Raw genomic sequence first — 21,458 nt, forward strand, 5'->3', positions numbered from 1 at the left:
CCCAAATGGGGCCCACAATTTGGTGTTTCATCTTCTGTGGTTAGGTTTTGGGATGTGAAGGGTTTTACATTGTCTCTCAACAATAAATAGGCCTTCGACCCTCATTGTAACAAAATTTTTAATAGTTTGGAGGCATGTAGCCACCACATCTCTTCTCAGAGATAAGCTACCATCACCCTAGCTAGTTTATTTCTATTACTGTTTGTAAGCATATTTCAGTATTTTACATTAATAAAATGAAGTATTATTTCCACTGCATATCTGTGTTTATGGATATCTCTGTAATTTGTTGCGTTCCTGTCTAAATCCTCATCAAACACAGAAAAGTTGACAAAAGAGAGTGTGTTGTGAACCATTCTAGGGGGTCGAGAGATTAGACTGACCAAGTATGGTTGAGTGTATGCTCATTTTGACTCGAATATTTGAGCTGAACACAGTGGTGAGGTCCATGTTTATGGTTGAGACTCTATTTTTGATGCCACACATGTAACAACTATTTGAAGACATAATAAAGAGGTTAGCAATAGAAGCTAAAGGACCAGGAGACATAGCGAGGATGTCTGGTGAACTCCTTTATCAATTTTGGTAGTGTTGATGCATTTCGTTGTGTTTTATAATTGTTTAAGTGTTTATGTTATCTGCAATCTTATCGATCCATTGCACTAAGTAACATAGTCAACTTCACACACAGTCTGTAATACCTTTTTCGATTTCAGATCACACCTTTATCTCTTTGAAACTATCTTTGATATCCTTTTCCCTATCAGCTGGCCTAACGAAGGAAGAAAATTCAACACTCTGTTGTCTTTCTATAATTTGTGCATTGGAGGTCGATGGATGCTTCATTTCACCTAATGCATCTGCTTCTTTAGTTCTCTACCCCATTGTCTCAATGTTAGTTATTTCCTCTGATGCAATGTTCTCCTCCTATTCAGACAGAGGATTCAACTTGGGCCTCTTTCTTAGCTCAAACACCTCATCTGTACTTTCCATGACAGAGCTAGATTCTTCCTCCATGTGCCTCTTAGCATTCTTCTCCTCATTGGTTGGGGTCTGAAGGATAGGAGGAATGTTCATTGGTTCCCCTAGTTCTGGAACCTGCAGGAAAGAGTTCTTGTCAAATTTCTTTTCTAAACCAATCAGTTTGTTCTAAACATCCACAACTCTGGTGTCCATAACAATTAATGTATTCTACACCCACTCAGATTGGATGGAAAAATATTCAATGTTAGGTCTCCGGTGGCGAATGTATGGTTGCAAATGATCCATGTCCGAGTGTGACAAAGGACCCTTCCAAGACCTTTTAATTTTCTGATGTGTTAAATTGCATTTTTAAAGGAACATAAAAGAATACATATTCATGCTATAAAGAAGAGGAACATGACATTCATCAACAAATGGAAACATAAGTCATTGCTAATGCAGTTTGTCGAGGAGGGACTACGTCTCCAAGCCCCTTTCTCAAGATGGTGTAGGCCACTCCATTAAATGTTGTCAATAGTGATGATGTACATAAGAGGTGATGTTGCTATCATCCAAGGAAAATTCCCTCACATAGGAGTGGCTCCAAGAGATGTTCTGCTACAAGAACTCTTAGCCAAAAATGACTTCTATCAGTATGAGATAAACTCATGCATGATGAGCATCCCACCAACATGGCATAAAGGGATCTCAATGCAAACATATAGGCCGACAAGATGAGTATCCCATCAACATGACAACAAAGGGATCTCAAATAAAACATGACAAATCATGACAACAAGTACATCCAAGAAAGTATTCCGCATCACATCAAGAAGGAATCATGAAAACATGTAAGAAGCAAGATCCCACATCAAACATCAAATAGGGATCTGTGCAACACAATGCATATCAAAAGAAGTACATGAACTCACTGCATACACCTCACATCTAGAGGCCATCTAAAGAAGAGGATGTCAAACTGCTGAAGCTGGTTGTACCATATATCTTGTGGCATCTAATCTCATGGAAGGATCACTCACACATGAACGCTGACACCTGCACTCCACTTTGAAAAGTGGCCGAAAAATGAAATGAGCAAATAAAAAATCTGCACATACTAGCAAATTTGTGGCGTCAAATAGTGTAAAATTATCTGTCAAATTTCTGAATTCTGAGAAAGTGGAAATCTGGGGCTTAAGGATTCTTTTAGATTCCCCATAGATTCCTCAAAGATTCCCTCCTCTGGCGCCCCTGCAAATTGACTTCTCATATCAAGAAACTGACTCTGCCATCAGGTTCATGTTACTGAGAGGTGTAAGATTGACATAAAGGTTGTCTAATTTGGACACTACAAAAATTTCACCCTCCTAGAAATCTCACTCTGTCATGGTTCCACCTACAATAAATTAATTTAAAAAATATTGCCTTGAATTCTGTGCCCACTCCTGCTTCCTCCACGCTGCCCCTAGCTGTACTGTGCAAATCAAGGCTTATATAAATTTTCAAGCGGATTAATCAATAAGGTTTTTTGGAGAACTGGTATGATGTTCCAATAATAAGGAGGAGGTTAGGTGGTGAAAGCCTGACCCCTCCATTTAAATCACATAAATATTTTTTTTGTTTGAGGGGGATCAGGTCTGCATTGGGTGGGCCACCCCATCATCCTCTACAACTCTGTATTAAGGTTGGCACATTAATGGCGTGTTGTTTTTGGTGGGGTGTGATATGATATGGGTTGTTGGTGCATTAACAGTGGCCTGAAACCTAGAGTATGCACCATATATGGTTCAATGTGGGTGCATCAAAGGTATTGGTGTGGGCACCTGAGTGGTGGGCCAGCCATTCCGGTCGGGCAGGTTAGAACCCCCCCGCCCACGGCTTCACATGTGGCATGTGGTGTACTTTGGTTGGGCATGGCCTAGGTCCACCGAAGGGGGTCCGCCCACTACCCGAAGTTATGTGTATTACGAGAGTTTGTAGGAGGGTCCAGCGGGGTCATGGCCATGACCCGTATATTAACATTTATGGTTATGGTTGGGCTAGCAGGGGTCATGGCTCGTCGACCCTTTAATAATCAATTTTTTTTTAATGAAGTTTTGGTGTGGTGGGGGTGGTGGCCCACCACCTCATATATATATATATATATATATATATATATATATATATATATATATATATATATATATATATATATATATATATATATATAATAAAATAACAGTGATTTTTAAAAATTAAAAAAACAACCGAAGAAGCTAGACTAACAAGGCCACAAATTCACCTAGAATCTGGCCCAGGTTGGTCGGAATTTGGTGGCTGGATTTTGTCCAAATTACTACCTCCTTGAGCCTTCCTAGTGAGAAAAAGTCAACCGAACTTTTCTACTTCTAAATTTCGTATATGGACTCGGTTTGATGAACTATTCATACCACCATGATCAAGATGACAAGATCTACGCTCTAGTATTAGTTCAAAAACATTATGATCACTTTGAGTTTCGAGCTTCCATAAGCCCTCTTTGTCCTGTGTGTGTCTCTGGAGTCACCTAGCTCAATCCTCCCCACTAAGAAGCTTTTGGTCCTCCAGAAACATGAAAAACAATCTACAACTTTTCTATACATTATCTACACCACAAGCATCGTGAAAGGTCTCATTTCCATCCCCTTCACCTTTGTTCTTTGGAGCCTTAAGCGATGAGTTGACACCTGCCACCTCGAAAACCTGTAGCACATTGTTTCTCAAATTACATGCTTGCCTTACATGACCAACTAATGGCCCAAGAATCCCATACCTGCCATGATTTTACATACTCGGTGGTCAAGTTTACATAGAAATGGAAACAATACCCCAGCTATGAAAACAAGGACAACATATCATTTTTGCTTCAACAAGTGATGGGAAACACATCATCACCAGAACACATGATTTACAAAGATAAGGCCAAACACTATTTTCTTTGACAAGAGATGGAAACACGACATCACTTTCATAGTTTATCATGCAACACAAAATAATACTAAATATCGTTGTTGTTGAACAAGTGATGGAACACATCATCACTTTTACCTTTTAAAATGCAACAAATGATTTACAAAAGCACGACCATGAAATGCTAACATATCTAGAAAAAAAAATCACTTATCAATGCGAATGCATCACCTCCTTGTGGTTATTTTACTTGTCGAACAATTGTTTCACTTGGTTCATGCACCAACGCTTTGTCTTTAAGGCACTGCTCTGGATGGAGCCTCCAACAAGTGGCTCTTAGATTGCCACTTCCGTCGCAATGATTGCAATAGGTTTTCTTCCTCCAGATTTTATTAACAGGTTTCTTTCCCTGCTGTTGAGAGGGTATTTCATGCCTCATCATTTTCTATGCTACCATTCATTTCCAACACTTAGAAAATGTATGGTTATGTAATCCACAAAAGGTACATTTTTTTTGACGCCATGTTTTATGCTTATCATTAAAAACATGATTATAATTGAATTGAACATTTCTAAATCAAAACTGGCTATACCATTCCTTGTTTTCTCTAGTGTAAGTGTGGCGATGAGAGCTTACCTCGGCTCTTTCATTGCAATGGAAACTGCCATGGGATGATGGGGACATTTTCCCATCATCTCTTTCCTCGACGATTTTGACGATGTCTCAGAAGATTCCGAGACCTTTGAGCACTCTCCCTCAGTGTATCTCAAGCCCGAAAATTTAGTTCTTTGCACAACCTCCAATTGTTAAGCTATGCCTTGGTTATTAGCACCAAGTTCTTTTTCCTCTTCATGCCTCATCCTTGTAAGGAGCCTCATGTTTGTCCATGTAATTGGGATCCCCAAGTCTCCAACATAAATCATACTATGTGACGATGAAACCAAAAGAAAATCAACATCTTTTACCACCTCTGTCGATTTGGAAAGAACTGACGAGGGCTGCTCATCATTTGTTGTTGGTGGTTCACTAACTGTCATGCCACATTCACCAACTTCCTTTTTGACATACCCAAGTCCTATCTGACGAGGTAATTCATCCACTTTGATGGGATTGACAATGCCTTAGCCATTAATTCCCAAGCCTTTTCCTTCATACCCCATTCTCTTCAACAGTTTGGAGCCAATTCCTATTGTATGATTTTGAAAAATAGATAAATAATCATCAGGATTCATACATGAATTCAGAGAATTACTTTTTACCTCACATGGGTCACGCTGCAACTTTTCCAAGGCCTCATCGTTTCCTTGCAGCTGTTGTAGAAACCTCTGTTTCTCATCTTTCTCTTCATGTAGAAGCATCTTCACTTCAACATTCTCTGCTTGATGATTCTAGTTTTTGTGCTTCAGTTCTTCTAGGGCCTCATCCGTGGCTCGCAAGTGAAGCTACAATAGCTCCTTTTCCTCTGTCTCTTTCTGTAGAGTTTCATACATCATTTCCAACCTTTTGGAAATTTTGAGCATGGTATCATCCATCTCTTTTTCATCCTCTGTCATTTCACGTTTCGCTGTTGATGCTTGCAATTCACATCCATGCAAAGAGCGCTCTGATACCACTTGATTCAACTCTCAGTGTGACAAAGGACCCTTCCAAGAACTTTTATTTTCTTGATGTGTTAAATTGCATTTTTAGAAGAACATAAAAGAATACATATGCATGTTGTAAAGTAGAGGAACATGACATTCGTCAAGACAGGAAAACATAAGAAGTTGATAACGAGTTCATCCAAGAGGGACTACATCTTTCGGCCTCCGTGTCAAGATGGTGTAGGCCGCTGCATTAAGTGTTGTCAATAGTGATGATGTACATAAGAGGTTATCTTGCTATCATACAATAAAAATTCCCTCATGTAGGAGTAGATCCAAGAGATGTTCTGCTATAGGGACTCTAAGTCAAAAAGTACTCCTATTAGTATGAATAAACTCATGCACGACGAGCATCCCGCCAACATGGCATAAACAGCATCTCAATGCAAACATACATGTGACAACATGATTATCCCATCAACATGACGACAAGAGGATCTCAAACAAAACATGCTGAATCATGACAACAAGTACATCCCACAAATGATTCTGCATCACATCAAGTAGGAATCAAGAAAACAAGTAAGAAACAAGATCCCACATCAAACATCAAACATGAAACTATGCAATACAATGCATAGCAAAAGAAGTACATGAACACACTACATATACCTCACATTCAGAGGCCATCTAAAGAAGAGGATGTCAAACTGCTGAAGTTGGCCATACCATCAATCTTGCGGCATGGAATCTCAAGGAAGGATTGCTCGCACATGAACGCTCACACCTGCACTCCAATTTGAAAAGTGGTTGAAAAAGGAAAAGAGTAAATAGAAAATCTAAACACGCCATCATATTTGTGGCATTGTATAGTGTAAAATTGACTGTCAAATTTCTAAATTCTGAGAAAGTAGAAATCTAGGGCTTAAGGAATCTTTTAGATTCCCCCTAAATTCCTCAAAGATTCCCTCCTCTGGGCCCCCTACAAATCGGCTGCTCAGATCAAGAAACTGAGTGAGCCATCAGGTTTGTGTCATCGAGAGGTGTAATATAAACATTAAGTTTTTCGAATTTGGACACTGCAAAAATTTCACCGTCGTGGAAGTTTCACTTAGTCATGGTTCCACCTGCAATAAATTAACTAAAAATATATCGCCTCGAATTCCATGCCCACTCGCAGTTTCTCCATGCTGCCCCTGGGAACGCTTTGGAAATAAAGGATTACATAAAATTTCAAGCGAATTAGTAAATAAGGTTGTTTGGAGGATTGGTATGAAGTTCAAATAATAAGGAGGAGGTGAGGTGGTCAAACTGAGACTCCTCCATTTAATACCCTTTTGTTTTAACAACTGCACATAAATATTTTTTTCGCTGCAGGGGGGTCAGGTCCGCATTGGGTGGCCCACCCCATAATCCTTTGTAGCTCTGTATTGAGGTTGGCACATAATGGAGTGTTGTTTTTGGTGGGGTGTGATATGATATGGGTCATTGGTGCATTTAATGGTGGCCTAAAACCTCAAGTACGCACCATATATGGTTCAACATGGGTGCATCAAAGGTATTGGTGTGGGTGCCCGAGTCGTGGGCTAGCCATTCTGGTTGGGTGGGTTCGAATCCCTCTTCCCATGGCTTAACATGTGGCATGTGGTGTAGTTTGGTGTGGCATGGGTTGGATCCACTCGAGATGGCTACCCACTACCTGAAGTTATGTGTATTACGGGAGTTTGGATGAGGGTCTGGCAGGGTCATGGCTTCTGGCCCATATATTAGCATTTATGGTTGCAGTTGGGTTGATGGGGATGATAGACTGTTGGTCCTTTAATAGTCAAATTTCTTGTTATGAAATTTTGGTGTGGCAGGGGTGGTGGCCCATCACCTCATATATATTCTTTTTTTTTAAGAAAATAATAGTCATTTTTTAAAAATTCGAAAAATGACTAAAGGAGACAAAATAACCAGCCCACAAATTTTCCCAGAATCTAGATCACGTTGGCCAGAATCCAATGGCCTAATTTTGTCCAAATTGCTTCCTCCCTTACCCTGCTGTGTCAGCAAATGCCAATCGAAATTTGACTACTTCTATCTTTCGCATACAGACTCTATTTGATGAACGGTTCACACTACCGCAGTCAAGATGATGAGATCTACACTCTGGTCTTGGTTCTAAAGTGTTTGGATCACTTTGATTTCGAGCTTCCATAAGCCCTATTTGTCATGTGTGTGTCTCTAGAGCCACCTGGATCACCAACTTGACCCTGAGTCTAAGTTTAGTTATAACCCCATAAGGGACATACTTCCATATGAAGTTGCTTATGAATTTCATCTATTGCAGTAACTTTTCGGCCTCTAGTCCAACCTCTCTATTGTTGCAAATGAATGGGCCCAATTGCTTTTTCACCTTGAACTTGGTTTTCTTTGTAGCAGATAGGAAGTGGACCTCATCAGAATTGATGATTTATCTGAAATATTCAAGGGAAAATATCCTTATAGGGAGGTATTTTGGAAATTTATAAGGGGCTAATTGGCAACCATAAATTATAATATCAGTGTGGTTCTGGTAGAGATACTGGCCTCCCATCTTGTTGTTCTTTTCCAATTGTAGCACTCTCTTGATGTCTTGGTTAATTCTAGGCTGAGTATTAGAAGTCAGGATGTTCATGATAGAGTATACAAAGGAATCTATGAAGTCTTTGTAGGTGAATGTTGTGGAAAAATTCTAGACCAAGGGTGTCGAGTAGACCATTGATCTCTCCTTTCCCTTGGTGTCCAATATCTAGATGCTCACAGTCAACTTAGCTGTCCGGTAATAAAAAAACATATAAAACAACACTGAAGAGTATTTGAAAACCTTTTCAGTGGGCAGTCTGGTGAATTTTTCGTGCATTCTGTTTGCAATGAACTGAGCATAATGATACACGATAGCAAGAGGCTTGCCTAGAGTGAAAATGGACAGGAAGGCCAAGTTGACCTCATTGATATGCTCATTTGATGTGTATCCTAAGATGCATGAGAGCATGGTGATTATGTGTCTACCAGTTTCTAAGAAAATGGTGGCAGCATAGGGTGGGGTATCTGTAGGAGTATGATGGTCTTCAACGATGAAATTCTGGAAGGTTTTCTTGACTTTTAGCTGGTCTAATGTGATGAATAAGTCCAATAGGTTTCCAATGGATAGAGGGGTCTGATTAGGGATAGATTCGATTTGTTGCATTTGGTTGACTGACTCAGATGTAATGGTGAATAACAACTCATGGTTTGGGGCAACAATAGCCATTTGGCTTGGGAGATAATAGGCATGACAAAAATGCATAATATTTGGGAATGGGTGAACTTCTGGGAATATGTATTTGGGTAAATTGGATTCCCAAAGGTGTATGTCACCTACATGGTTTATACACCTATCCTAACTCCAACAGTGGAGCTTCAAAAGGTGGGTTAGAGTTGAAGTGTCTCTTATTTGGAAATCCTTGTTTGCTAGGGCCAAATGGTCAATTTCTATGTGAGGGGTTGACACAGGTCTGGCATCTAGAGAGGTATGGGTAGCCATATTTAGGATATAATGTGGGAATTAGGCTTATACAGGTTGTGGAAGTGAAGCTTTGACAACTCTGGTGGAGTGAAAGGGTAGTTTTCATGTCGGAAAAGAGGGGTTTGGGTATTCAGGGGGGAAATACTCTCAATTTAAGGGAAAGCTTAATTAAATTTAATTAATTAATGTTCAAATTAACTGCATGCTTTCAAATGGAGATGGTCGTTCTAGTTTTTTGTCAAAATACTTGGAAATAGAGGTATATGCCGCAAACTGGTTTTAATGGTAGCTGCAGAGGGTTCTGTGCCTTCAACTGTGCACTGAATGGCTAAATTGGGCATCCAGATTGTATTGAGGAGGTAGTCGGGAGGAAGATTCGGTTGCAAAGATATAGGATGGCGTAAGAAGGCTTAGGAAGCTTTCATAGTGCGAATGAGAGAAAAGGATGAAAATGAGTGTCTTTAGCCTTTTAACGAGCAACGGTTAGAATTTGGTTCAAAATTCATAATGAAGAGTGGGTGGTTTCAACTTTTGGTTGGGAGGCGATTTTGAGGGCCATCCCAGTGCCTTTGGTAATAGGGTGGTATTTCCCCAAGAGTACGCAAGTTCACCTTGTCTTACAACATAGTTGAAGACGGCCAGAGAAAAATCGCGAATCTCACATGCTCTCAGGCGGGTAAAGTTCGACAAGGGAATCAATGCGATATGGATGCATGCCATCACATCTGGTGGTGATAGATCGGACGATTGTTGCGCGATGGACCTGCATGGAGGGAATAGGGGGGAGATTTGCGGGCCACAGGGTATTAGTTACAACTAACTGTAATTAATTAATGCAAAATGGGGATTAAAATATAATGAACAGGTTTATGGAGTGAGACCGGCGTTAAATGCGACGGGGTTTGTTAATCGCACCAGGATGGTGCGTTAAAAGGTTTTTATGTCGGGGAAGTATGGTATGGTGGGGTTAATTAAATAATGCACGGGGGGGAAACAAAACTTAGGATAAAGGCATTTTATGGGTTTTTTAGGTGAAATGTGGAAATTAATAAGGGGTAAGGTTATTTTTTTCATGGGGAAAGGGTTTCACACTAGGCAAAAAGGGGTTTTGGTTATGGGAATTACCCTTGAAGGGTAATTTACTAGGGAAATGTGTGAAACCAAGGGGTAAGGGTCAAAATGAAGGGCAAAAGGTATTTTAATAGGAAATGATGGGATAATGGGGAAATTAGTAAGCATGTAATGGGGGGTGAAATGAAATGAGGCGAAGTTAATTAAATCAACTTGTGAAAATCCTTTCACTTTCACAACTGCTCCTGCACATTGAAACATATGATTAAGCATGATAAGTGTTCTTATGTTTTAACAAGCTTGTACTTCTGCAACCTTTCTTGTACCTACCCTCTGCTTATCCTAACATTTTTTCTTCACTTTATTAGGTGCATTTAAGCTAGCAGACCTTTTCTTTCCTTTTTCTTTTGTCAACCAAACTATCTAATTCAAACCTTATATCTTCCAATGGCTCAGATTAAGCTGTTGAGCACATTTTATTTCTCTACCTAACTACTAATCTACCAAGATTAAACAGTTTGGCTAAGATCTTTTATTCTCTAACTATAAACGTGAAATTTAAAGCAAGAACTAGCTAAGATTAAACTATTTGACTATCATGGGTTGTGGAATTTATGACAAGTTGCACACAACCATTATTTTGAACAGTAAAGTAAAAAATAGTGGCACTTGGACTTGTACACTTTCATGGTCTCTTTTTGTTTGGGGTTCATATTTTTTTATTTTTTGATCTCTTCTTATTATTTTTGTCCTTTGATATTTATTTTAGGACATACCCTCTTCACGTTTTTTAATTTTTAATATGGAAAACATTTTATAGAAACAAAAAGTATGTACAATATTACAAGAGAAACCACAACTAATTGAAAATTATGAATCCTATTATTATAGGATCCTAACAACTTCCACGGTCATTTTGATTTTAGAGAAATGACTTCCACGGCCATATATAATTTGAAAATCCTTGTTTGCAAATAACCATGTCCCCTAACACATATTTCTCAATACAAGCTTAAGCATATATAATCATTAAAAACATGTACCATGACTTCCACAATCATTTATAATTTTAGAATCATTGTTTTGAAATAACCATGTCCCTTGCCACATCTTTCTCAATACAAGAGTAAGAATATATAATCATACAAATCATGTATCATGACTTCCAATTTTTTTTATTTCAAATGAGAACTATCATGGGTTTTGCAAAAGGTTTGGCATATTATTCTAGTTTCTAAGATATGTCATGTAAGTATTACCTACCTAAGTAATCGAAAAACCATGTGCTGTCAATTATAGATTTGGCATCCTCTAGACTATAGTTTTGAAAATGATTATTTCCTTCAATTCATATTGGTAGCACATTTGAACGTGATAGTTAATGAGCATAAGCTACTTAGTCCTTAATTTAAATTTCAATAGTAATTATTTTTCCCACAAATTCCACCTTGAAAATGATAACCCTCATTGATAAAATAAATTAAATGGGATTTCACTTTGTTTCTTACTCTCTATAGATGATCCTAGTAATGGTTTGTGGAATTGGCTTCTAAGGGAAATCCTTGCCTCACAAATTCAACCCTATTTTTTTAATTAATATATAATTTATAATAGTAATTATCTATCACTAAACATTGTTACAATTGTATCCCATAGAGAATTTAAAATAATTTCCTCTAGGTTCTTAGTTATGATTACAACAATGTCGAGTAGGTAATTAGGTGAAATTACAATGGTATTTAGTTGTTTTGGAAATACACTCTAAGAAAGCTAAAAGGCCCAACCAAAATAACACCAAATAAAAAAATATTGAGATGAAAGAGTACTACAATAAACAACCTTGATAACTAGAAACACTGTTGTTCAACAAATATTGACAACTAACAAACATAATGTATCTAGAAAGTGCATAGCAAAAAATATTGGATAATACAACTCATTGGTTTGAGAGGAAGAAAGAGAACTAAGTCACCTATTTTTACAACATCTAGAAGATAAAGGAACTAAGAAAACTATTTTTTCAACATCTAACAAGTGTTTAGGTGATATCCATATTATCTATAATAGATATCAATTGACCTACCGACGTAAAACCAACCTTGGTTTGATATTTACCTTAAGGTTCTAGTATTTATAGTCATTTCCAAGAACTAGATATGTGCATCCTTGAGACTCATAACCTAGAAGTATATGTTGATTTCTTAGTTGCATATCTCAAATTCTATAATCTATGAATACCATTTATGCAAACTAAAGATATGCACTCTCCAACTTAGGATACACGTCCTCCCTTTTTGTAATCTCCATCTTTGTAAGTTCAAGGGGCATGTTGTGAAGTTTGATTTTGCATTTCTTCAGTTGTGCAATCAATTAATCACGTTCTTGTTAATTTTGACCAAATCAAATAACTTATCTTTAAATTTCCTTTTTGCACCTTTAATTTCCCGATATGCTAAGAAAGTTCATGAGAAATTCTATATGTTTAACTGAAAATTTCATTTGAGTTTACACTCGCACAATCACATTAATAAAATTTGGCTGATATAAGTTGTATTCTCTTTAAAACATTAAATAGAAAGTTAAAAAATATAAAATGAATTTTAAAAAATTATTGGAGCCATTAGTGTATATTATTTTCAATTAATTCAAATAACATTTATAATTACAACCATTCTTTTAAATTTTATTAACTTTAATTAAAATAATTAAGAACTATAAAAAAAAAATTAATTGGCAGTCATATAAACATATCTCTAAGAAGTATCACCTAAAAGTCAACAAACTAATACAAATGTATGAAGAAAATATTGATCCTATTTTACCTTGAAAGCATGTTTCTTGAAATAGAGGATGAGCATGGGAATTTCATGTCTCTAGGATGTCTATTTCAATGCCTACATATTTAGATTATTGATGAGAGTTGTCTTCAGTGTGATTTTTTTTTAGATAAATGTGATTATTTTAATGCATACCCATAGTGAAATGTGGTTTTCATTTTTATCTTTCCCCGGTCTCACCTATTTTATTCTGGTTCTCACCTATTTTATTCTGGTTGCCAAAAATATTGGCAAAGACACCTCATCTTTCCAAAGTGATCCGTCAAGTAAATGTCATTAATCCATGGTTATCGTATTCAAATTTCCAGGTAATCCGACTTCTATTCTAAGGTTGTTGACTTGAAATTTTAAAATTTAAATGGAAGGAATAATCACACCATTCACCTAACATAAACCAATAAAACTAAGAAGAAATGTTTACAGGGGAAGATGAGAAAGAAGGAAGATTCCGGTTGATAATCTCTAGTTCAATCACCACTGTGACCTTTCGCTAATCCTCTGACATTCATCTCAATAACCTGGTCAATCATGCTTTGTTCTCCGATAGTTAAATTACGTTCATTGAGGAAGTTTATCTTATCCCTCAAGTAGAGAAATCTTCTTTCCAAATTGTTTTATGAATAGTGGCAGAGCCATCCATCGGCAGCTAAGAGAGATTGGATTGACTTTCCACCTTAAAAGGTGTCGTTCTGGATCTCTTGTCATGAAAATTCTAGTCGACGCCTTCCATCCCTTATAGCGAGAATTTTGGTATCGTCCTGTTGTCATCCTCCAACTCAGGTTGCTTCCATGTTGGAATGCTTCCATTATTTTGTATTTACATTATTTTGAGCTCTACAGAGAATTTTAAAACATTAAAATGTAAAATTCTCTATGACAATGGAAGCTCCCTGTGGTTGCTTGAGTTCAACCTCAAACCTACAATTTTTTATTACAAATAGTCTCAAACATTTTCAAATATGGTGGAATGAGTGACAGTTTCAGTACCTCCGGCATTAGCAGTTCCATCAGTTACATGGATCAAGGTAGAGACAAGATAACTTACCCTATTATTTTTGTTTCTATCACTTATTTATTTTTATCGTGCATGTGTTTGTGTGGTGTGTTGCTACAAATCATGCAAAGGTTGAGGCATACAGTTATGGAATCATGTTGTTGGAAATTATGAACGGTAGAAGCCCAACATGTGAGACATTTTTGGATGGAACAACAACAATTCGACCATGGGTGGTGCACGCCACTGGCGATGACAATCCCTTAATAGTTGTTGGTCTTCAATTCTTCTAGGGATATGCATCTGACAGGTCCTCCACTAAAGATGGGATGATTAAAGTCCTGTTTTCGGGATTGCGTTATAGTTCATAAACAACTCAAAATATACCATGCATGAGAGAAGTGGTTCATAATTTAATTACATTGTAATCAATTGTAGTGTCGAAATGAGAGGATTCACCATTGTCTTTCATCCCATCCTCGTTTCATTGATCAACTTAAGATATCATACGTCGGTTGTATGTCACTTGAGTACTGACCTAAGGGGGTGCTTTCAAAAATTGTGGTTTCTCAATAACTTTTTTGAGGTTGTTTTCATGGAAATAATCTTAGAAATCTTTTGGATGGATAGGCCTGTGAACTTTTTGTTATTTGTTTGTGAACATAAGGATTTACAGAGAAAAAGTTTAAGTGATTTTATTAGGAAAAGCTGAAGTGATTTTAATGGTGAAACTTATGAAAGAGTATATATTTCATTTCTATGGGTTTTAAAAGTAAATATATATATTTTTTTTTACTATTTTACTAAAAAAATTTGTGATTTTGGGAAAACTACATCTCTATCATGTTCAATATATCACCCCAATGAAGATAAAGAATGGAACCCATGACTTCACATCAAGGAATTCATGTTCAATATATCACCCCAATGAAGATAAAGAATGGAACCCATGACTTCACATCAAGGAATTTCTTAACAGATCACTCTATCAATATCAATGTCATCCAATACGCTGATCAATGTCTATCCAACGCTCAATAAACACTATTAGGCTAAATTTATATACAAATATTTTTTAAATTAAATAAATAAAATTATTTATAAATTTGGAACCAAATAAAATTTAAGCTAATTCACGGTAGAAAAAAATTAATAATCCTTATAATGAAAAATTGCTATCCATAAACGAATAAAAAGAAAAAATGAACAAAGAAATTAATTTTGGCTTGAAATCATAGTATTTTTACCTACAAATAAATATGATTATACTTTAAAATAAATGCAATATTCTTTGGCAAATTTTTGAAAATGGGAATTTTAAAGATTTAAAGGTTATATATATTTATATTTTATTTAAAGTATTGAACTAAAAAATAATACAAATTTAATTATTTTAAACTAGGAAAAATTTAAATAAGATAGATGATATGAATTCATAAAAATGTAGTGTTAATTATGTGCAATCACAAAGTAAAGTAGGAAATATTTACAAAAGAGCTAAAGACAAATTGTTTAGTTATACATTTATAGTTATACATGAACATTAATACATAAAGGGGAAGTATGGCAAAGTATGGTATGGGGAGATATGAATATTAGTGAAGGTAAAAGAAACATCACTTCTTTACTATTCAAACAAGGGATGCAAGCAGCGGGGAGTCCGTGCCGCATATAATATTGTTTTGACATGTTTACTTCCTAAATGTGGCCAGGGGAAGATTCATAGTGAGCAGATTCAACAGCAGCAGAGCGAGTTTCATATTGATGAGATCGATCGGAAGAATAGGTATACATATACTCGACCAGTGAGTCTCACAGTGAGGCAGGCTTAGACTATTGGGCTACTGGATATGGATCTAAGCGAGGTGATGGTAATGGCTCTATACATGTAATTGGATATAAATAGAGGATCTTTCTATCACAGATTCTGCCATCAATCAATATTTTACTAATCTTACATACCATTGATTAGTCAATATTTTACTAAGTCTACATACCATTGATTTCTAAAGGCCTGCTAGGAAGGAAGACCCCACATAAATATGTCAGCAAAATGTCAATAGTAGGAGAGAGTTGCTGCTCTAGAAATAACCAAAAATTAGTGAGTAATGTGTTTCATTGGAAGCAGGCCCAACTATTGATCTATAAGACTAAATCCAATGGAAGAATGAGTAATGTGTTCCTGCTAGCATATAATATTGTTTTGGCATGTTTACTTCCTAAATGTTGCCAGGGGCAGATTCATAGTGAAACGATTCAATAGCAGAAAAGGAGTTTTCATATTGATGAGATCAATCCGAAGAATCATATTGATGAGATCAATCCGAAGAAGAGGGATATATCTACTCGACTAGTGAGTCTCAGAGTCAGGCAGGCATAGACCATTGGGCTACTTGATATGGATATGAGCGAGGTGATGGGGATGGCTCTATAGCTATAATTGGATATAAATAGAGGAGCTTTCAATCATAGATTCTACCATCAGTCAATATTTTACTAGGCCTACATACCATTGATTAGTCAATATTTTACTAAGCCTACATACCTGCCTAGACCATTGGGCTACTTGATATGGATATGAGCGAGGTGATGGGGATGGCTCTATACCTATAATTGGATATAAATAGAGGAGCTTTCAATCATAGATTCTACCATCAGTCAATATTTTACTAGGCCTACATACCATTGATTAGTCAATATTTTACTAAGCCTACATACCATTGATTTCTAAAGGCCTGCCAGGAAGCAACACCCCACATAAATATGTCAGCAGAATATCAATAGTAGGACAGAGTTGCTGCTCTAGAAATAACCAACAATTAGTGAGCATTGTGTTTCATTGGAAGCAGGCCCAACTATTGATCTATAAGACTAAATCCAATGGAAGAATGAGTAATGTGTTCCCTTGGACGAGGGATCAAACATGGATCTTGGCATTTCTGAAAGACACCTGGAGTATCCGTGAATATTGTGTTCCACTAATTCTTTCAATTCGTTGATTGCATGTTGTTCTGTGAGTCTCAGGAATCAGCCTGGTCATAAAAAATAAATTAAATTAAATTAAATATGAAAAACTTTATGGAATAGCAAGTGGATTTGCATGGGAAAAGCCACAACGACAGAAAGACTTGTCGCTATAGTTGTAATATTAATATTATTTCTCGACTCACTAGTACTTACAGATGGTAAGGGTGCAAAAATATTACTGGTAAAGAAAGTGCATCAATAATTTACTGAAAGGGAAATGGTTATGACTGCGAGTCTCATGGTAAGCAGAGCTTCTGCTTACTGTACTACTTAAGAGCATACTTATTCATACAAGTTTGTAAGGTTCTTAAGGGCTGACGCTATAACCATATCCCTCTCTCTCAGGTAAGGTGGACTAACCATTTTTATGTATTTCATTGAGAAAAGGGTACTCTATTTATTCGTTCTCTTTGGAAAGATTCCATAGATTCTGATGCATAATGTAGTGCCTTTACCATACTAAAAAAATTCTAATGTGGTGTGTTTCCAATACTGAAAAAAGCTACTGATTCAAATATATATTTATAATTCCAATTCCGCCTAGAATTAAATTATGGGTTTAATGCATTTATGTTAAGGTTTATTTAGCAATAGGTTTATATCTTTATCGTTGGTTTTCCAGTGGGTATGCCTTTCCGTCAGACCCAACCCCATCACCTTCGATCTGTTGACCAGAAGCTGACCCGTGCTAATCTTTACCAACCCTTACCTGAGCTCGGGGTTCTATTAGTCAAGGTTGCGACACATCAATTTACCTAATGTCTAGGATAGACGAGTGTGAGAACTACCGGCATCAACCCCTGTTGCCCTTCCTCCTGTGGTCTATGCCTACACTGGTGCATCTATAGTTTTATCTGCGCTTGCTACCTTTGCTACTAGCTACGTTCCTATTTATGATGCCTGTAGGGAGACTACACTAAAACAGTTGAATCGTATCCATTCTTGCTGTAAAGGTTGCTTCACCTTAAGATGGAACTACTCATTATGCATATGGTGGATGTATTGTGATCTTAGCGGCTGTAGATACAAATAGAGAGAATTAATCGAACTCGAACTCTGGAGGGAAAAAACCTGAACTACCGAAATAGAATGCTCCCGAACTGGAATGAGAATGGATAGGTGACTGCAGGGAGAAGAAACAATATGTACAAATTAGAAACCTAAAAGAAGTTATTGTTCATTTCCGAACCATTCTTAAACTGATGACCACTGGCATGTTTGAAGAACCATATCCCCATACGCAGGCAGCAAGTAAATAAGCATATGAAATCTTACCTTCGATCAAACCGAAGTTTGTTATAGGAGAGTGGGCACAAGAGATCGTGATGATACAGGTTTGGTAAAAAGCTGCAAGCAACAAACAATGATGTTTAGAACTCAAAAACTTTATGCCACTACTACCATCTAGCGTCAATGATGTTTAGAACTCAAATATAACTTTATGCCACTATTACGATGTAGTATCTTTTGATTTTATATGAGGATGGCATCGACAGCTTACATTCATAGGCTTGACACACAACTGTTCACATACAACTAAATGAACATTCATTATTTTCACAGAATCCTAGAGTACAGATGTGGGTGCTGATGCAGGATGACACAGAAGGCATGGGTGCAAAAGGCATGGGTTCAAAAATTGTCAAGATTAATGTTACCAAACTCAAATCTGTCAAGATTAAAGTGACCATAAGTTACCATACTCAACTCGCCAAAGGGTGAGGATTGACTAGTGATCCGGAAAAACTAACGAGTTGACTCATAAAACTTCAAATAAAAACACTGAATTTCAGGATAAAAGAGATTAATTCTTAGTCAGGCTTGCAAAGCTTAGATAAAGCAGATTTTCAATAATAACTCTTTTGGAATAGAAAGATGATACTATTTACTACAAAAGGCCTCGGATTCTTGATGGTTGACACGTCTGCTGGTTGTCTACTGCGGTGGAAATTTGGAAAAAGAAGCAAAAATTATTGTTCCTTTCTGTCTTGCATTAACAAACCACCTAGCAAATCATATTGCCAAGCAAATTTGAGTTGGATTGGAGTTTGAGTCACACTCATGAATCAAATTCAAGAATATCACTAGGGCAGAATCAGACTTGGTAAGTCTGGACCAACTCAGTTTACTACTCAACTGAGTTTCCTCAAGGAGTGGAGTCAAACTCAAGAATCGGCTTTGGCCCTTAATAATTTAGTAATACTGGATTCAATAATAAGCTCATGATAACCCTGATCTTCTTTCCGTTATACAAAGGAGCGATTGCATAATAACATCTGTTTTCCACATGTTAAAAGGTGATCTGGAAATTGCAGTTACCCGTTAAATTTTAAGCAACCAGTTAAATTTTAAGCAGATGGATCATGATAATGGAAAACTCATAAGCAGTTCGTGTGGATTTCCACAAGCCGCAGTCAGAATGTGAGTGCCCATTTAGTGTAGAGTTATGATTCAGCGCTGGGCTTTACCAACTCAAAATCACAATTCTACATGGAGAATGTATTCAACAAGAAGTTTTTCTTTTGGCATTTTGCAAAGAAGGCAGGTAAACTAGTTTACACCTTAGAAGTAAAAGAAGCCATCATAATTATCTAGTTTACACCTTTGAAGTAAGAGAAGCCATCATAATTATCTATCAAGCTTTGTAGAGCAGCATGAAAACTCTTATATATGGCATGTTTTACTTCAAACTATAAATAATAATAATAAATTATAATTGTAACAATCCACCAGTGAAAACATGTCCTGCCCCGAGTCCTTGGAATATGAAGAAAAAACATAAACTCCTTTCACACCACCCTCTCATGCTCTGTTCCTTCGAGTTACTGTAATGATTGATCAGTCCATGTCTTAACAATGGGTTTGCGGTGACCATAATGATCATAATACCTGGCACCCAATACAATGGTCTGTGCAACAACAGATACTGATTATTTCAAGCACTGTTCTGTGAAATTTTCAAGCATTTTAGAGGGATTGACCGTGTCAAAAATAAAACAGTTGTAAAGTTGAGGCCCAAAACAAAATAAAAAATAAAGGCAAGTTTCGAAATATTTGAAAATGAGTTCCGGATTTGTAGGGGATGAGAGGTCAACTCAACTATTAATACAAAAAGCAGTGGAGTAGTGGATTTTGTACACTGTATTAATTTATTCAAAGTAAATACATGCCAATTCGCAGGTAAGCGAAGCCATCATAATTATCTATCAAACTTCCTAGAGCAGAATGACAAACTCTAACGAGAGATTTTATATGAACATCCCAAACAACAAATAATAATAAAAAATTATAATTATAACAACCAAACAGTGAAAATATTCCTTGCTCCCTGTCTTGGAAATTGGAGAAAAAACAATAACTCCTTTAACAACACCCTTTCCTTCTCTATTCCTCCTTCGAGTTTCTGTAATGATTCATCAGCCCATGTCTTAACAATGCAGTGCGCATAATCATCATAGTTCATGGCACCCAATACACTCTTCAACTGCAAGATACAAGCGGAAATTTTGTGTTTCTACCGGGGTTTCTGGGACCTTATTGTCGAAGACCTTCTTACGATAGCGGAAGATTCCTGAAGATTAGGTCAAATACATGCTCCTTTCAATACCACTTTGATTGCCAACATCCCAAAGGATGGGAACACAACTGGGTTTGAACACTACCGCCCCATTTCATTTTGCAATTGTATTCCAGGAGGGGATAGAGCCAGTATTCCAGGAGGGGATAGAGCCAGTAGGGAAGGGCTAGAGCCATTCAACATAAGCCTAGAAATGAAAAAAAGAATGGTGAAACTGCTATTTTTGCTCGGTAAAATCACTCAATATCGCACCTGGCTTCCCCGATTCGGGGGTATAAAATGAAAGGCAGAAGCGATCCCGCTGCTCGACACTCTCTGCTCCTACCCTCTCCTCCTCTGCTGCTCGACACTCTCTGCTCCTACCCTCTGCTCCTCTGCTCCGCAAATTAGCTGGTGGTTACGGGTGAGCTACGAGCAAGCTTGATACCACTCCTTCAGACCCTTCGAACTCCACAACAAAAGCATGCAGAACATGCTGTTTTCTGGGGTGGCAGGTGGCTTTGCAGTGCCAACCAAACATGGCAGATGGCACGTCCGTGGAACTAGTGACCCCGCATCCACCATATTTTGGATAACATCATATTGTCTCAATATTTTTGCATCGGACAACGTGAAGGCTGCAATAAGACCCCAATAATTTTCCAAAACCAAAATTTTGCTTAAAATTTTGTTGAATAAAATTCAGAGCATTAAACTTAGGTTAACCTGCAAAAACAGTGAAAAAAAAAAGGTCAAACTATAAACTAATAGTTGGTCAGGCAGGGACTAATAAGATTATGTTAATGTTAGAAAGCATATAATTTAGAGAGTTGTATAGTGAATGTAATAGAAACATTTCTTCTTTGTTAATGTGGTTATTGTTTTTTTTTTTTTTCAAAAGGTGGAAAAACCTATCAAACTCGGTTTGTCAAACCAACAGTGAATGTGGTTATTGTTATGTTAATAAGT

General features: G+C 37.0%; 1 long non-coding RNA gene across 2 annotated transcripts; it reads right to left on the reverse strand.

Moving 5' to 3' along the window:
* Positions 1-5,789: 5,789 nt before the first annotated feature.
* LOC149165223 (uncharacterized) lies at positions 5,790-18,283 on the reverse strand. Of its 2 annotated transcripts, XR_016260317.1 has the most exons (3): positions 18,209-18,283; positions 6,148-6,262; positions 5,790-6,024 (listed from the first exon to the last, which is right to left on the reverse strand). It is a non-coding gene; the product is annotated as an uncharacterized LOC149165223 (long non-coding RNA). The 2 variants fall into 2 exon arrangements; XR_016260318.1 differs by lacking the exons at positions 5,790-6,024; positions 6,148-6,262 and adding an exon at positions 17,451-18,056.
* Positions 18,284-21,458: the final 3,175 nt, after the last annotated feature.

The sequence above is a fragment of the Pinus tabuliformis genome, chromosome 5_1 (genome assembly GCF_031772625.1).
Source record: "Pinus tabuliformis cultivar Carrire ecotype Pingquan chromosome 5_1, CPIR1, whole genome shotgun sequence".
NCBI classification, from domain to species: domain Eukaryota; kingdom Viridiplantae; phylum Streptophyta; class Pinopsida; order Pinales; family Pinaceae; genus Pinus; species Pinus tabuliformis.